Source organism: Phocoena phocoena, chromosome 11 (genome assembly GCF_963924675.1).
Source record: "Phocoena phocoena chromosome 11, mPhoPho1.1, whole genome shotgun sequence".
Classification (NCBI taxonomy): Eukaryota; Metazoa; Chordata; class Mammalia; order Artiodactyla; family Phocoenidae; genus Phocoena; species Phocoena phocoena.
In genome coordinates, this window is record NC_089229.1 from 46,117,888 (window position 1) to 46,135,671 (window position 17,784).

Genomic DNA, 17,784 nt, shown 5'->3' on the forward strand with positions numbered 1-17,784 from the left:
ACCAAAAAATTGGCCTTAAATGTAATTCTGGACCTAAAAGCAATTCTGCACATCTGGTCTCTCTTCTCCCAGTGAGTTACATCTTCATAGGATTTAAAAAATAATAATTGAGAGTAACCTTCAGGTGTGATTGGAAATAAGCACATATGTCTTCATATGTTGGAGAAACAAGAGAAGGCGGAGGGGCAATGAGGTGGTCATGAAGAAATAGGTGTCTCTGGAACCAATTAATTAATTAACTCATTAATTAATTCCACAAGCGTTTATTGAGTGCTTGCTACATAACAGACACTGTACTGGGTGCTGGTAATTTAAAAATGAATAAGATAGATATCCCTGCAATAATAGAAATGAGACTCAGGCAAGACAATCATTAGTCTCAAAAATACTTATTTGCCATTAATATTGTGACCCATACTATGTTGAAAAGTTACAAGGTATTAGGAGATCATATTTCAGAGGGGTCTCATGTGGACTGAGGAATCCAGGAAGACATCCTCCATCGGAAAATGACATTTAAACGAAATTTCTGAAAGATTAATGGAAGCCAGTGAAATGAGGGGCAAAGGAGAAGAGGTCCAGACAGAGAGACCAGCACGTCCAAAAGACTAGAGGCAGAACGTGACGCATTCGAGGGGCTAAAAGGCAGAAGATAACGCTCAGATTTACAACTCCAGGTCTTCACCTTCCCATGAAATCCATTCTCTTCTATCTAGTTGTCAAGGTGACATCTTCACCTGGATGTCTAATAGACAGCTCCAACTCACCAAGGACAAAACACAGCTCTTGACTTTTTCTCCTAAAACCTGCTCTTCCTCCAGTGTTTGGCATTTTAGCATTGCTATTTACTTAGCTGCTTAGACCCCCAAACCTTGGATATTTAAGTCTTCTGTTGCTCTCACATTCACTCCCTTAGCAAATTCTGATGGACATGCATTTAAAACATCCCCGCATACAGCTGCTTTTCAACAGCTCTTCTACAGCTGCCTCGGTCTAAATCACCACCTTCAGGCCAAAGCAAGAGCTTTCTGACTTCTCTCTCTGTCTCCACCTTTGCACTGCCTCAGTCTATTCTGCAAGCATGAGCAAAGCATAGCTTTTAAGCATCAATCGGATCCTGGGACTTCCCTGTTCAAAACCCTGCAAGGACTTCCTGTGACATTTGGACTCCAACTCGCATGCTGTCCTACCTTTTCTGGCCCTGCCTACTTTTCATTTACCATCTTATGCCACTCTCACCTTCCTTCATCTGTCCCCAAGATTCCTCTTGTTCCTCACAAGGTGCAGTGCATGCCCCGAGCTCTACCTTTAATGCTGTTCCCCTGGGTCTGTGCATGGCTGTGCCTTCACCTCACTTAGGTGTCTTTTAAAAAGTCTCCTTCTCAGAAAGGTCCCGAGCACCCTAACTAAAAAAGCACCCTGCTGCTACTTGCCTGTTTTATTTTTCTTTATAGTATTTACCTCTACCTGACATTGTATTAGAGATTCCATATTCATTTGTTTTATTGACGACATGGTCCTTATTCCTTTGGCATATTTTCTCTAGTATGTCAATAAATATTTGTGGAATGAATGAATGAAAGCCAGTATGGCTGATATATGGTAAATGAGGAGAGGAGTGGTACAAGTGAGGCAGGCAAGGTAGGTGTTTTTAAAATATGTAAAGCATTGTAGGCCATCTTAAGAAGTTTGTACTTTTCCCTAGAAGTGAGAAGCCATTGAAGATTTTAAGAAGGAGCAGATACAACCTGATTTACATTTTTAAAAATTTTCAGTGAAATTGTCTGTGAGCTTGAATGTTTTATTGACCTCAGGAATAAATTCAATGGACCTGTCGTAAATGAATGTATTTTCAGTTGCTTTATATAACTCTGTTTAACAAAAATCACTTGTGTGAGATTAAAAATAACTCCTTCTATAGAGCAGAATAACCTGATATCATGTAATTTTTAGTCTAGAGGGGCAATAACTGCTATATGACTTTTAGGATAAAAACATTATTTTAAAATAATTAAAATTTTATTATTACCAAACAAAATATACTTTCTTATACTTTTATATATTATATCAAGCCTTGATAGACTTAGTTTACTTTATCCTTATAAGATAGTGGTTTAAATAGAATGCCTGTTCTGAGGTAGAGGATAAAAATGAAAAGAGCCTTTAGGGTTTTTTGAATGAAGACTGGACTACAGCCTAGCACAGCATTTAAAAATTTTTGTTCTATGGGCTACTGACATCTCCCAACATATGCAGAGGTATTTTATGTAAATAGGATTCTGGTGCCAGACAGGTTTCAGAAAGGATGGGTTAAACGAGATTGTGCCTTTAATTCAGGATTTCCAGAGCCTGTAATTTACTAATGTGCGCTCGGAATCCTAGGGTGGGGACCCAAGCAGCATTTCCCATTGCCACCTCTTCACAGAGCCCCTCTTCTGCAGAACATGGTTTGGGAATTGCTGATGGACCGAGACCCAAGGGACGTTGGTATAACGCACAGCGTACTAGCAGGGTGGCTTCATAGGTGGGCAACCTGGGCAGTCCTACAAGGCCCAGCTCTCAGAAGGGGACCTGTGTCTGGTTAACGCTCTGCTGGCACCATCTAAGTGTTCACTGTGTCTGAACTCGAGTTTTGTAGGTGAAGTCCGAAGGGACACTGGAGCATGCGCACAAGCAGAGGCGTGGCACTGAACGCAGCGTACGTACAGGAGGGGCGAGGCCCTCGCGGCCCCGAGCGGCGGACCAGGCACGCCCAGCGTTCGTGCGCCTTGGGCCAGTCCGGGCGCCCGGGGGTTCAGAGGAGGCAGCTGAGGCTGGAACCTGGCTCCGCAGTGGTGGGGCCCATGAATGCAGCAGCAGTGGCCGCCGCAGCACCCTGACTCCCAGGAGAGAGGAGGGCTCCACTTGGGAGCAGCAGCACGACAGCGTGGGAGGCCTGCTTGCCTGTCGTTCCCGTGGCCAGTCTCCTTCCTGTGGCGTCTGCAAATGTATTAACTTTCAGGCCTGAGCATTGGGACAGGACCTGCTGGCACTCAGGTAATAAGCTAATCAGCAAATATTACAAAATAAAATTGTTCACATGGATAGCCCAGTAAAGCATAATCAGGGAGTTGCCAGAATTCTCCAAAGATTTCATAATCTCTGGTTTTGAAAACTTCTGTGATTGCAAAACAAATTCTGCATTTGTAGACTTAGAAATTAAATTTAAAGATCGTCACAGCCATTGGAAAACAATGCTATTTTCGAATAAAACTTTGGATGAACCAATTATTAAGAGGAACACAGTTTTAAAAATTCCTCATGACTGGAGATAGAATGCACAAAGAGGCACTTTGAACTATGCGAATGTCATGAAGCCCGTTTCGGGTTTTGGTACAAACTCCACAAGTTACAGGAAATGTCAGAGGAAACGTTAAAATGCCGTTGTATAAATTTACATTTACATCTAAATTCAGACTTACGTGAAACTGGTACGTGTGAAGAATTAAATCTTTCCGGAAAATTGCTCCACAAGAATCATTAGTTCTAGATGTACTAAAATTTATATTTTGAAATAATTTATCCAAAATTTATTTCTTTCTTGTCACAGTCTATAAAATATTATTAACAGCTCTATTAACAGTTGCATTAGCAGAAGGATCTTTCTCTAAATTAAAAATTACCAAATTATCTGTGGTATTCCATTTGCCAAGAGTAGCTGACATCACTTTCAATTATATCAATTGAAAATTAAGTTGCTAACTATAATTTTAATGAACTAATAAAAGTAGTTTCAGCAATCCAAGTTTCAGTAATCTTGTAATCCAAGATTACAATTAATCAAGATATAATATAAAATATTATTTAAAATTTTATCATATAAAATTATAAACCAAAATGATTTTTTTGCAATTTGTAAGTTTATGCTGGGACTCATATATCACTATTACCCTTGTTACATTTTATAAATATTAACATAGTTTTAACATAGTTTTAAGAGAAAACTTTGTTTTTGTGCTTTTTTTAAAATTGAAGTATAGTTTATTTACAAAAATAATAGTTCCAACGTACTGATTCAGTATTTTTATCGATTATATTCCATTTAAAGTTATTATAAAATAATGCTATATTTCCCTGTGCTGTACAATATATCCTTGTATCTTATTTTTTGTACATAGTAATTTGTACCTCTAATCCTCTCTCTCTATTTTGCCCCTCCCCCAATCCCTTTCCCCACTGGTAACCAGTAGTTTGTTCTCTGTATCTGTGAGTCTGTTTGTGTTTTGTCATATTTATTCATTTGTTTTATTTTTTAGATTCCACATATAAGTGAAATAATACAGTATTTGTCTTTCTCTGTCTGACTTATTTCACTAAACATAATACCCTCTAGGTCCGTCCATGTGGTTGCAAAGGGCAGAATTTCTTTTTTTTTAATGGCTAACATTCCATTGTATGTATACACCGCATCTTCTTTATCCATTCGTCTGCTGATGGAAACTTAGGTTGCTTCAGTACCTTGGCTATTGTAAATAATGCTGCTATGAACATTGGGGTGCATGTATCTTTTCGAATTAGTGTTTTCATTTTCTCTGGGAGTGAAATTGCTGGATCATATGGTAGTTCTATTTTTGTATATTTTTGTGCTTTTATTGTACTTTTCCCCTGCTTTTTGAACAAGGCGTCTCACATTTTCATTTTGTAGTAGGGCCCAGCAAATTATGGGCATGCAATGTTGAAACAAAGTTGTTCATGCAACTTCCCTGAAGGGCGTTTTGAAGGAAGTGTCAAGGTAGTGGACAAATGTGTGATTTGTGTTAGGTTTGGATTCTGTAGCAAAATTTGCACTTTTTACCAAGCAAGCTTTAAAATCCTTCTCACTTTTATAGCACATAAGAACCTGGAAGGCAATGTAGGCCAATAGCTGAGAACATAGAAGACACAAAGAAAAGTTTGCACATCTGGCATTGTCAGTAGAATTATTAGCAGTTGGTTTCCTTCAAGAATTAGAAAAGTCAAGGTCAACTCCTGACAGCAGAAATACAACAGAGTTCCCTAAATGAGAAGAGGTATCTTTAGGGTTGGGTACTTCCAAAATGTCAAAAGGATGACTTTTATGTAAAGCCTGAGAACAGGTGAGGTGGAATCTTGGAGTGTGTTTTTGTGAAAGCTGTGTGTGTGTGTGGTGTTGTATGTGTTGTCATGGAGGTAGCGGTGGAGATGGTGGTGGTGATCATGGAAGGGATGACTTGCCTGCGGAGATAAGAGGGCACCAGAGCATGAAGGACCTAACAGGCCATGTTATGGATTTGGGGCTTTACTTTAGAGAATCGGATGGTCCTATAATTCTGGAAGCAAAACACTATTTTTTCAATAATCTTTTGGCTCATTATGTGATGTGGAATAGTTTCCCACAGCATATTTCAATAGTTTACTAAAGAGAACTGTTGATTGATGACATCATCTTTGTGAATCAGGAGGTGCGATGAAAATTATAGCTTCCTTACTTTGTGAAGAATTTTCACAGGTTGTTTCCCATAGGAAAAATTGGGCCAGTCTTTGTTCTAAGAAAGCTCCATGACTGTGTGGGATGCTTTATGGCTTGTTTCACTCCGTTTGATGAATGGATAAAGTGCTTTGAGCAGGCAACCAGAGCAATAGCTGTAACAATGAGCCTGAGTAGATGAGAGGAATAATTTTAATATCATGATTTTATATTGATGAATGTTTTCCCAGCCCTGACATAATGTAATAGATTATACAACCTCGGTGACTACTGATAAACTTTGTTTTTAACGTGACCAGACATTGAATTTAAAAATTCAGGTATAAGGAACAGGACCTGTAACCCAAGACATTTAAGCAAACTTAGAGGCATGTCCTAAGAACTTAAAGAACTCTCAAATTTGCAAAAAATACTAGATTATTTAATTTTTTGTATAATTCAATAAAGTATAACAAAACTATAATGTGACATCTTGAGAGCTTAATTAAACATTCCGTTCTAAACTTCCTTATAATTTTTGGCCAAGAACCATTCACTTTTTTTTCATTACCATTACCAGCACTAGCCATTGGCTTTCTTTTCAGGACCATATTCCACCAAGAAACAAAACTTTATTACTTCTCAGGAAATGCTGAATAAACAATGATGAGTAAAACAGGAGAGGCAGATTTAAATGCTTGAAAAACACTGGCAGTTGACATAAATGAAAAAAGAGAACCATTTAAAAAAATTCAGATGAATATTCTTTTACTTTAAGAAACATAATGAATCAAGTATAATAATAAAAGGCAACTTAACCTGGTTTCATCTGGGAGTAATACAGAGTAAGGAGTGTGGCAAACTAAAGAGTACACATCCAGCTAATTCTTGCCACATAGGAATTTTTTACGAGAAGCTATAAATATTTTCTTTTTTTAATTAAAAAGAATCTGACTTCTTTCAGTTTTTAAACTTTGGCTAGATTTTTAAGTGCCACGAAAACCAAACAAAGTATGTCAGCAGGCTGATTAACCCCAGAGGCAGCCAGTTTGTGAATGCTTGAATACAGAATAATCCAGGCCCACTGAGATGTTACACTAGACAGTTTACTAGACCGGTGTTCTCCAAAGAGGGATATGGAAGGAGAAAGGGAAGGGGGAGGGGAGAGAGAGAGAGACACCAAGCTCAAAATGTTTTATTAATAAGGGTGAGCAGTCAAAGAAGTTGAGATCCTGGCTGTGCTAGACTCACCAGCTATAGCACAGCAGCCTTACAACTCATGAGATTCACATTAATTTCTCAGCAAAATTAAAAACAAACTACTGTAAACCTTCGGGGTAGCTTAAGACCGCCTTAAGCTGCATCTGTAAAATGCCATGCATCTATTATATCTTAATTTTACTACCAATCAATTATCTTACAGAAATCTAGGACAGAATTGAAGGTTGTTTCTTACTTTAAGGATGAGGAGATTTAACTCATATCAGTGTCAAACTAGAACATTTCTTGGATGGAGCGATATCTGTTTTAATTTTTACATGAATTATTAGGATGATAGACTAGAGAACAAATGGCTTGTTCTAGTGACCTTTGGAAATATGGAGAAAAACTCATGCACAATATGTTTCCATGAGAGTAGTTTTCCTTATTAATTGCCTAGAGCCCTAAAGAATTATTTATCCAGGGCCTACTCTATCATGCCCTTACTTTATGGAGCTAAGGGGAGGCTCACAGAGAGCAGAACTGCCCTGTGGTTTTTCCATACTTCATTCTGTTTTCTTTTCAGGGAAGGAGTAAATCTCACTGATGAATAGGCAGTCTTCAGTCTGGTAGCATTAAACAAGCACCTGTTCATTCTGATGATTTTATGATGGCTTGTTTCATTTCAGTTTATTAATACATAAAAAAGTCTGAATAGTTAGAAGTCTTGAGGCCTTCCTATGTTACAGCTGCTACTAGATAGTTAAATATATCATGTTGAATCTACATAAAAACACCAAAAGATTGATGTTACAATCTCCACTTTGTACTAGAGCAAAATAAGCCTCAGAGTGGAAAACTTCTGAAAGCCACAGAGCTAGTTAGTGGCTGAGCCATGATTTGAACCTGGGTTTTCCTGACACTGAAATCTGGGTTCTTTACATCATACAGCATTGTCTGTCCATTTACTCAATGCTTCTGTTGATTCCAAGGTGCTTTTTCCCCCTCCATTTTAACCTCTCTGAAATATTCACTTTACAATTAATATAGGTCATAGTTAGAAGCATTTTTGTTCTGTCTTAGTGTCACATAAGATAAAAGTGTGTTTTACAATTAATGGAGTCTTTTACTTTATGAAGCATGGTAAGCATTCCAAGATCTGGCAGCTAGAAAATGATGGAACTATGATCTAAACTTGGAAACCTGGAGAAGGTCAAGGAACAAGATTAATAAAGAGAAGCCCTCTGGCTTCCCAATTTCCCTTTCTCTCTCCCTCCCTCCTTTTCTTTTACAGGAGAGCACCTTGTTTCTCTGGAATCTCCTTAGTCCAAACTGATGGTTGACCCTGGTTTCACGAAACTACCAAAGCTCTCTGTCTTCACTGGGATCGTGGTCTGTAGACATTGGTGCCGTGCGGAGCAAAGGCTGAGGTGGCTTATTTAACAGGACAGGGTCTTCCCACCTGCTTTTCCCCTGATCTGCAGTTCATGTATTATAGATTAGATACTACTTTCTGTTACTGTTCACTTGAGATTTTACCGTGTTTACAATTGGAAAAACTCACTTTGAGAGACGAGTGTCTCTATTCCCACTTTTCTTTCATCTAATGTTAAAGCTCTGGCTCCCTCTGGTCTAGATATATGAGCTCTTAGCTTATCTATAAGACAAAACCTAAAGAGTGAGTGTAAGGGAACTGGTTGTTCAACCCTTTGTACAGTCTCTGTTTTTAACACTTTATCTTCTAGAGTTATCAAAGGGATGTTTATCTATATCGATTGAGGTTACTTTAGCAAATATAATTTTTTTTTTTCGGCGATACGCGGGCCTCTCACTGTTGTGGCCTCTCCCGTTGCGGAGCACAGGCTCCGGACGCGCAGGCTCAGCGGCCATGGCCCACGGGCCCAGCCGCTCCGCGGCACGTGGGATCTTCCCGGACCGGGGCACGAACCCGTGTCCCCTGCATCGGCAGGCGGACTCTCAACCACTGTGCCACCAGGGAAGCCCAGCAAATATAATTTTTAAATTGCTTTAAAAGTTCTGGTGACTCTCAGTTGCACAGAGAATGAAAATGCACCTGCTCAGGTGTTCACCTCAAATCACCCTTAATTTGACCTTTCCCTGCATGTCTGGCTTTATTCCACTGCACTGTACCCTCCATGCCATCTAAGTACACAGCCCTAACGCAGTCCCATCATTGTACTTCCTCTCCTTTCCTTTGAGTCACACTTCACTGACCCATCTCTGTCTTCGCTCCAATCCATGGTAAATGTTCTGTTTTTACTTTCTGTCAGTTGCTTGTGACCAGGAGGTAGATGGTCCTAGAAAGGAAAGGTAGAACATTCCTTTTCTCATTGCTCAAAGCATTCGATTGTCATGTGACTCTTTCCTTGGAAGATAGAGCAAATTGACTTGCAATCTAAGAAACTCTTTTCATTCTCATTATTTATGAATTCGTGATTCTCTGATTTTCAGCTCACTTATGCTTTTCTCAGCCATGACGGCCTCATTCTCAGGGGGCTTCGAGGATTCACGCCTTCTGCTCCTGCTTCCACACGTGCACCAGAATTTTCTACTCTCCACCGTAATGCTTACCCGGTAATTCTTCCCACCTCGTGACAATAGCATGTGCTTGTTAGAATTCTGAGTGTTGGAATTTTAACTGCGGTCTGCATCTCCTTAGCTTTCAAGCATCACACTTGCCAGGCCTTCATTTGAAGGCGTTACCATTTTTCCTGATCACACATGCACACGGAGTCAGATTTTGAACACATTTGCCAAGGCACCTTTTTTTTTCCTTATTTTTTAACACACACGAAGGAATACACTCATGTATTCCTCTCTGTGGGGAAAATGAGCACATTCATTCATAAAAAACATATAGTAAATTATAAAATCCAGGGGATTTTGTCATTGTTGTTCTTCTCTTATCCTTTGGCAAAGAAAACAAACAAACAAAAAGCCGAATGCCGAAAGTGATGATGTAGCCAAAACTTTAGTACTCCTTTGAGTAAGAATCTCTAGGATTGTGAGCTAGAAGAGTATTGGTAGAATCTGGGTGTTGAGAAACTTTAAATGACCGTCATGCTAAGAATTCATGTTATATACACGTACTAGGTTTTTCATGGGGCTGATAGTCTTGTCAGTAATAGGGCATGAAATACACTTCAAAATCCATTAAAATAATTGTTTGGAAAATCGACCTGCTGCTTCATCAGGTGTTTGGCTTTTGGGGGGAAATGTGCACTTTATAAAATGATGGAACTGTCCTTGCATTAAACATAAATGGAAAGGACCATGTTTTGAAAATCGTTTCTAAGGCACCGTATTAATTACCTATTGCTGTATAACAAATTATCTCAAAACTTAGTGGCTAAAATCATAGTAAACATTATCTCACACAGTTTATGTAATTCAGAACTTTGGGAGCAGCTTAGCCGGGTGTTTCTGGCTCAGGGTGTCTCTTGATGCCACAGTCAGGATGTTGGCCAGGGTACGGTCATGTGAAGGTCTGACTGAGGCTGCAGGATCCATTTCCAGGGCGGTCACATGGCTGGTGTATTGGTGCTGGCTGTGGGCAAGAGGTTTCTGGTCCTCACTATGTGGACCTTTCCCTAAGGCTGGCTGAGTGTCCTCAATATATGGCAACTGTCTTCCCCCAGAGATCACTGCAAATGATCCAGGAAGTCAAGATGGAAGCTGTAATGTCTTTTAGGACTTAGCCTTGAAAGTCACATACCATCATTTCCACAAAATCCTGTTTGTTGTTCAAGTGAGCCCTATTTATTATGAAGGGGACTGCATAAGGGCATCCATTGAGAGTCATCTTGAAAGCTGACTACCATAATTACTCATTAATTTATTAATACGTTGATCAAATTTCCCTGAGTGTCTATTGGGTAAAAGTGTCTGGGCTAGCTCTGGCAGTAGTTGCAAAAATTTTGTTTACTTATTTAACAAGTTTTTTGTTAGTACCTCCTATGTGCTGGGCATTCTTTTATGCATTGAGTATTTTGCAAAGAGCAAAACAAATCAAGTTCTGCTCCCTTGTAACTTATATTTTAGTTGGGGTGGAAAAGAACAGTGGATAAACAGATAAATGTGTAATGTGTCAGGTGATGATGAATCTATAGACAAAAAGCAGATTACGAGAGAGAGAGAAACTAATAGGAGGGTAGGTCCTATTTTGTATGGGTGATCAAGGAAGGTTTCTGTGATAAGGTACCATTTGTGCGAGACCCTGCTAAAGTTGCCCCTACCTTCTAAGGTGGCCCAGGTGCTGGGGAGAGCAGAATGTTTGAGGCAGAGGAAACGTTCAGTGTAAATGTTGGTGGAAAGATGCATGGAAGAGCAAAACAGTCTACAAGAAGTTCTTTATAAAGGTCTCCTTAACTATGTTAGGGCTACGAGTAGACTTTTAAGTCACCTTTGATTCTTTTCGGTTTTACTCCTTTTAATCTAAGTTCAGCACTTGAAGCCTATTTAAAGCGCAAGAATTTCTTTACCATACAACTCAAACCCAGTTTATAAATATTTTTTATTCCCCTCGTGTTGGCTTACGTGGCTCCTTAGACCAGTCTGCCCAGTGGCTGTTTCAAATCTCTCCATGGTCCTCGAGCTCCAGACTCCAACTGAACCATGATTTTCCTCAGTAGCTTATCCCTTACTCTCCTTGAAGATCAAGGCCATCTATCAGACACTTTCTCTTTGCCTCAAAATATGATGGAAACTTTAAGTTCCTTATTTTATGTCTTCAAATAGAGGTCTGCCGTCCTTTCCAAATGTTACCCTTTCCATCCATGCTTTAGGTGTACCTTTTCACATGTGTGCGTGTGACTTTGGCCTTAAACCACTGTCTCTTACCTTTTTCTTCCAGTTTAATTTTCTTTCTCATTGCTCACTGCTCCTTTCCTTCTCTTGAAAACATTCTACTGTTTCTACTTTCCTTAACAAATAATTCTTCCTTCCCGCCTTGTTATCTTATGTCATAGTTTTTAGCGAGGCTAACAGAGTCACCTGAAGTATTTGGTAAAAATGCACGTTTCTTTCCCAGATCTGCATAATCAGATTTTTCTAGGGGGTGGGGACAGCAGAGTCTATTTGAAAAAAGTTCTCCATATCATTCTGATGAGCGGCTGTGTTGGGGAACTGCTGGTATATACTCTTTGATTTTTTTTTCTTATAAGGTATTAATTCATTTTCTTACATGCTAATTCTCAATTTCTTTCCTCCATCAAAACTCATTTCTCACAGCCGTCCAGTGGTGTCTCAATATTCAAAGCCAGTGACCTTTTCTCAGTCTGTGTCATGTTTCTATTTAGTGCATCATTTGATCTTATTGACTGCCATCATCTTCTTGGAACTTTCTCATCTATCTCAAGTTCCGTAACACTGAAACCACAAGGTTAAGACATTAGAAAGATTTGACATAAGTTGTGATTACTATTACCATTTTATATCTATAAAACGCAGGGATGGAGAAAGTAAAAATAAATCATTGCCTGAACTAAAGGTAGATATTCTTGAATCCTGTTTTCCTAAATGTCCTCAAGAACATTTGGGACACTAATTATCTTCAATTTTATTTCATCATTCTTGAGTCTTATTGCTTTCTAGAATCCATCTGAAACTTAATATATGTGTAGCTACAACCTTAGCACAATAACATTTCCTTTAACTTGTATATTAGGAGACTGTTCGGTCAAAGACCAGTGATACTTCCTTCTACATACCAGATCCTAAGCTAATTAATTCTTTGAATGAGTCCATAAGTGCAAAGTTTAGAACTCTAAGGCATAGTCATTAATTAGAAGGTTTTCTATTTGAAGACCTTTCACCTTCTACTTTCTATTCAAGATGATGTTTATTAAGGTGGTACAGATACCTAGCTGTCTACCAAAAATACATGCTTCCCTTTCCATATGGTGGAGTTACCCCTGGGAAAGGGCTGCCCTGTCATTGACAGCATCTGCCAGCCTCCTCCCATCTCACCCCCTCCATATATCAAGGTGTGGCCTCATGACTGGTTCTCACCAATGAAATGTGAGCAGAACTGATGGAGCATATGGGGTAGAAATTTTAGACAGCAGATGAGTTTTTTTTTTGCAGTACGCGGGCCTCTCACTGTTGTGGCCACTCGCGTTGCGGAGCACAGGCTCCGGACGCGCAGGCTCAGCGGCCATGGCCCACGGGCCCAGCCGCTCCGCGGCATGTGGGATCTTCCCGGACCGGGGCACTAACCCGCGTCCCCTGCATCGGCAGGCGGACTCTCAACCACTGCGCCACCAGGGAAGCCCCAGCAGATGAGTTTTGAGTCTTGAAGAGATCTCAGAGACCCTTGGGAATGATGGATCCACAAGGTGGAAGGGAGTCTGGGTTCCTAAACATCGTCCACAACCAGGAACATTCTCACTGTACTGGTACATGAGCAAGAAATACACTTTTGTTGTGTTAAGCCATTGAAACATAAATATTTGTTTATTTGAGCAATAAGCTGTCTTATTCGGCCATGATGAGTTATTGGCCTCATAACGAATTATCGTTTCTCAGTCATTTGCTGGTGATTTTTTTTTCTCCAAAGTTGCAACAGAACTAGTGATGCCCTCTCCCTACCACCACCTCCATGTAGGAGGTACAGACAAAAAGGAAAAAATGGTAAAGTGGCAAAAGCCCAAGATCCATGGCCTATTCACCCAAATTGACCAGGGCTCCCCTGGCCAATTTCCCTAATCCCTCTCTTTTCCTCCTTCGAAAGTCAAGTCATGTGATATATTAAAATTGTCATCGACTGGGGCTAGCAAAGCACACAGGACTCTGGACTTGATTCAGTTCTGCCGTGAACTGTGCTGCGTGACCTTACATAGGTTTTCTGACTCCTCTGGGCCTCAGTTTCTATCATGTGAAGTGAGAGGGTTAGATTGATAATCTCCAAGTTCCCCTACAAATAATACTCTAAATAAAGATACGTGCAATGCTTTTAAAAGAAGACTAGATAATTATATTTTATTCCATTCTTTAAAAGTAACTCAGCGAACCCTTTTTTTTTTTTTTTTAAGATTTTTTTTGACGTGGACCATTCTTAAAGTCTTTATTGAATTTACCACACTTCTGTTTTACGTCTTGGTTTTTTGGCCACAAGGCATGTGGGATCCCAGCTTTCTTACCAGGGATTGAACCCACACACCCTGCACTGGAAGGCTAGGTCTCAACCACTGGACCGCCAGGGAAATCCCTGAGCTTACCCTTTCTAATAGCATATTTTAAGAAAGGCACTGCATTTTTCACTGTGAGGGAGAAAATAATAAACATTACTTGGCTCTGGGAAAGTGTGTGTGAAGAGTAGAAAACGTACACAATCAATACAAATAACTATAACTTCTCAGTTGGTTAATAAAAGGGGGGCAAAGTCCTGGGAAGAAGCATAGTTTACACCCTGAGACGTTGGGTTGATTCTGACCCAGATCCTGAAACATCTGAGTCAAGTGTTTACTTACTCCAAGTGGAGTGAAGGTGAAAGGGCTGGGCTGAGACAACTAGCTGTAGAGACATTACTTTCCTGGGAAAACGCTTAGAGTGTCTCTTAAGCCCAGGATCATCCACGGGCCTTAGATTTCTTGCAAAGTAGTTCAGATTTCAGATCATCTAAAATTCTTGGAGAGGCCTAAAACCACACAGGGTTCTGTGAATTCTGTGAATCAAGCAAGAATTGTGGCTTTATGCAGTGCCATCATTCCCAACACTGCAGGGGAAAGTGTGAATCAAGTACTGTGATCTGGCTCCAAGTGGACCCAGTGTTGCCTTTAGGCCTAAGACCTAGACAGAAGAGGCAAAAAGGACCCCTACCTTGAGCCTCCCCCACTTTAGAGGCCCCCCTACATTAGAGGGTCCTGCACTGGTACTCCTCTGGCTGTGTTCCTCCCCTTGAAGCAGTCAAGGGAATATGCCACAGACCTCAGAGTCCCCTGCCGTTGTTGCTGCTCAGTCCTCCCAAAGATTGCCTATGCTGCCAGCGTGTGCCCCCCTCGGCTGAGATGTGGCCAAAGGGTGGCTGTTTTCAGGGCCGTGGGTAGAGTTCGCACATACCGGCTGGGAAGCCCACACACATGCAGGTGGGGCCCCTCGCGGCGTTCGCGAAAGGTGGGATAAGTCACTGCAGGTCGGTGGTCTGGTTCTAGCGTGGAACTTTGAGGAGTCTGAGAAACCTAAATTCAAACTGAGCTTCCAGACCGCTGTGAAGGTTTATATGTCCAGCTAGCAAAAATGAACATGTGTTACCTACTAGAGTGTTAGCTTAGTGTCTGTTAGGTATTTGACTTTTGATGTCTGGATCTCCATTTGCACTGTTACTCTGGACTCCACGAATGCTAGGAGTGGGTCCGAGTGACCAGCGTTATGTGACTGCACAAGAGGAAGTTGGATGGTACATTTGCCCCAAAGCATTTACATTGATCTCTTCACCTGCACTAAGGCCCCTAAGTTTCCTTGGACAAACTCAGATCGACACAAGGTATGTGTGTATGACTCAATCACACAGATTTTACTGGGTGTTTTTTTTATGCTTCGTAGAGTCAAAGGCTTTGCTGATGGTGTTCAATAAATAACAGTTGTCAACAGGTGTGATAGTTGATGCCTGCAGAATCGGTTTCCTTGTGGTTATTTAGACATTTTGTCTCTCAAGATAGTAATTCTGTCTAGTGTCCCAGAGATTCGCTTGGCTGGGAGGTGTTCACATCCTAGTCTTAATCCTCAAATTCCTGCCCGTCAGTTCAGTCTTACACTAGTCAGTTCTGGGGCAGTTGTTCAAGCAAATACTACTGTGGAGATCCACTCAAGGGATTCTTTGTACGTAGCTGTTTGAATGTCAAGGTAGGTGTTAATGGAAAGCGATCTGGATTATCTCATGAGTATAAACCCGTTACTGTAGTTTTCACAGAGTGTGGGTCTCTGGTGCAGGTGCTTTAGTTATAGCCTAGTTAAATATCGTTACCCTATAAATCAGTGCATACAATAGGTCTAAGTGTATTAGTGACTTTTTGGGTGGGCTAAAACTGACTGGAGGTGGAGATCCAAAGGGGCGTGTTATTTTTCTCATTGACGGTAAATTCTAAGGTCTTTTTCTTTAAGTACAGGATTGAATGAATGAAAACAGCAGATGGTAGTCAGTCCTTTGTGGCTCATCTAAGCAACTGAGCTTTCCCCAAAGCTCTAGAAAGGTGCTGATCTGTAGGGGTGGCAAACTCACCAGCCTATGATAGGGGCCAAGCTTCAGGGATTTAAATTAATGTGAGAATAGTTAAGCCCATATTTCACCTCTAGTCATTTATAGTCACTTTAAAAAAAAAAAAAAGACTGTGTGGCAAACAATACTGGTTGGGCCTGTTTGTACCCTCTGACTTGGAGGTGACCTCCATGGTCTGATTTATGATTTCCAGCACACTGAGAAAGTTTCTTTTGCCTTAAATAGCTCCCTTACATGAATGGAACAGTGCTTGAAATTCCACTATTATAAAGGCATTCTTTCAGATTAACCAACCTCTCTCTTCATACACTTCAAAAAAAATCAAAGAATATGTCTTGATAGGTATTTATATCAATAACGTTTTCCTTCATGAGTGTTGCAGGGCCCTGATGTGAAAAGAGATAGGGCACTATTGCAACAAAGAGGGGCAGAAGCAGGTTGGGAAACAGAAATAACGTTCTGCTAAACGAAACTCCCAAATTTATTCAGCTGTGACCTAACAGGCATTCTTTAAAAGAGTATCTTATTTCTTTCTCAAAAAAAAATTGTGATTTAGGAGTAAGTATCCTTGTTAACCGCACAAGGAAACAACCTAGGAGCAATTAAGTGGCTTGCCAAAGATCATATAGTGATATGATGCATCTAGGACTCAAATCTAAATACTTTTGTCCTGAGTTTTATGCTCCTTCTACTACACCTTGTACTTCCTAAGCCATGCTGTCCAGGAGTAAATCTGTGATATTCCCTGCTGTGGATAATTATAGCTTCAATTAACCAAGCACCTTATATGTGTGATAAGCTCTTGGGAGCTGGGTGGTCTGGGATTGTCTCCGTTCCAGCAATTACTGATTGTATAATTTTGGGCAAATTACTTACTCCCCTTGGATTGTATCTATACATAGGAATAATAATCTTACCTACCTCATGGGTTTATTGTGAAGATGATTTGAGAAACTACATGTAAAGTGCTTAGAACAACTTAACTGCTCAATAATTCTTAGCTATTATACTTATTACCTCATTAAATCCTTCCCAAAACGCTCTTAGGCACATGTTATCTCTATTTATAGATAGGTAAACTGGACTCAGGAAAGCTAGGTGACTTGCCTAAGATCAAGATCAAACAAACTAGCAAGAAAGCTAGTTTATTTTATACCAAGTTTCATTCTGCACTCTGCTGCAAAGTTGAGATGGTACTTGTACATCTGATAGAACAAATGTTTAATATCCAGGACTGGCCTGCATATGGTAGAGAGCTGAAATAAGACTCTATGTACTCGAAGTAGTCTCAAGGTTTATTTATTTATTTATCAATTTATTTACTTATTATTGAGGTTACATTGGTTTATAACATTATATAAGTTTCATGTGCACAGCATTATAATTTGATGTCTGTCTATACTATGGCGTGCTTACCACAAAAAGTTTAGTTTCCATCCATCACTATACAGTATATACACTGTATACACTATACAGATTTCAAGGTTTTGAAAGTCACTGCCTGTCCAAAAGAGATTCTGTAAACAATGGTCATGGCTGTAAGTGTCCACGTTGGAAGTCTGTCTCCAAAAGATAGGAGAGTTTGGGACAAAGCCTGATGTAGAGCATTGACTGAGTGAAAGTACAGAAGGGGAACAGATGGGTGAGGCTGGGCAGGCATTAGCATTACGAGATTGTTGGCCAAAGGAAGTGGGACTCAGGCAAGGGGATTACACTTCTCCTACTTTGTCTTAGGTTTGTCTTAGGTTCAGTGCTGAGTCAATGGGAACAACCCAGATTTGTAGCTGTAAAAGATACTTATGCAGTGAAGGAGGCTCCATTTTTCATATTCTAATTCCCATTTCCAGATGACGAAATTGAAATTTAGAAAGATTAACAACACAAG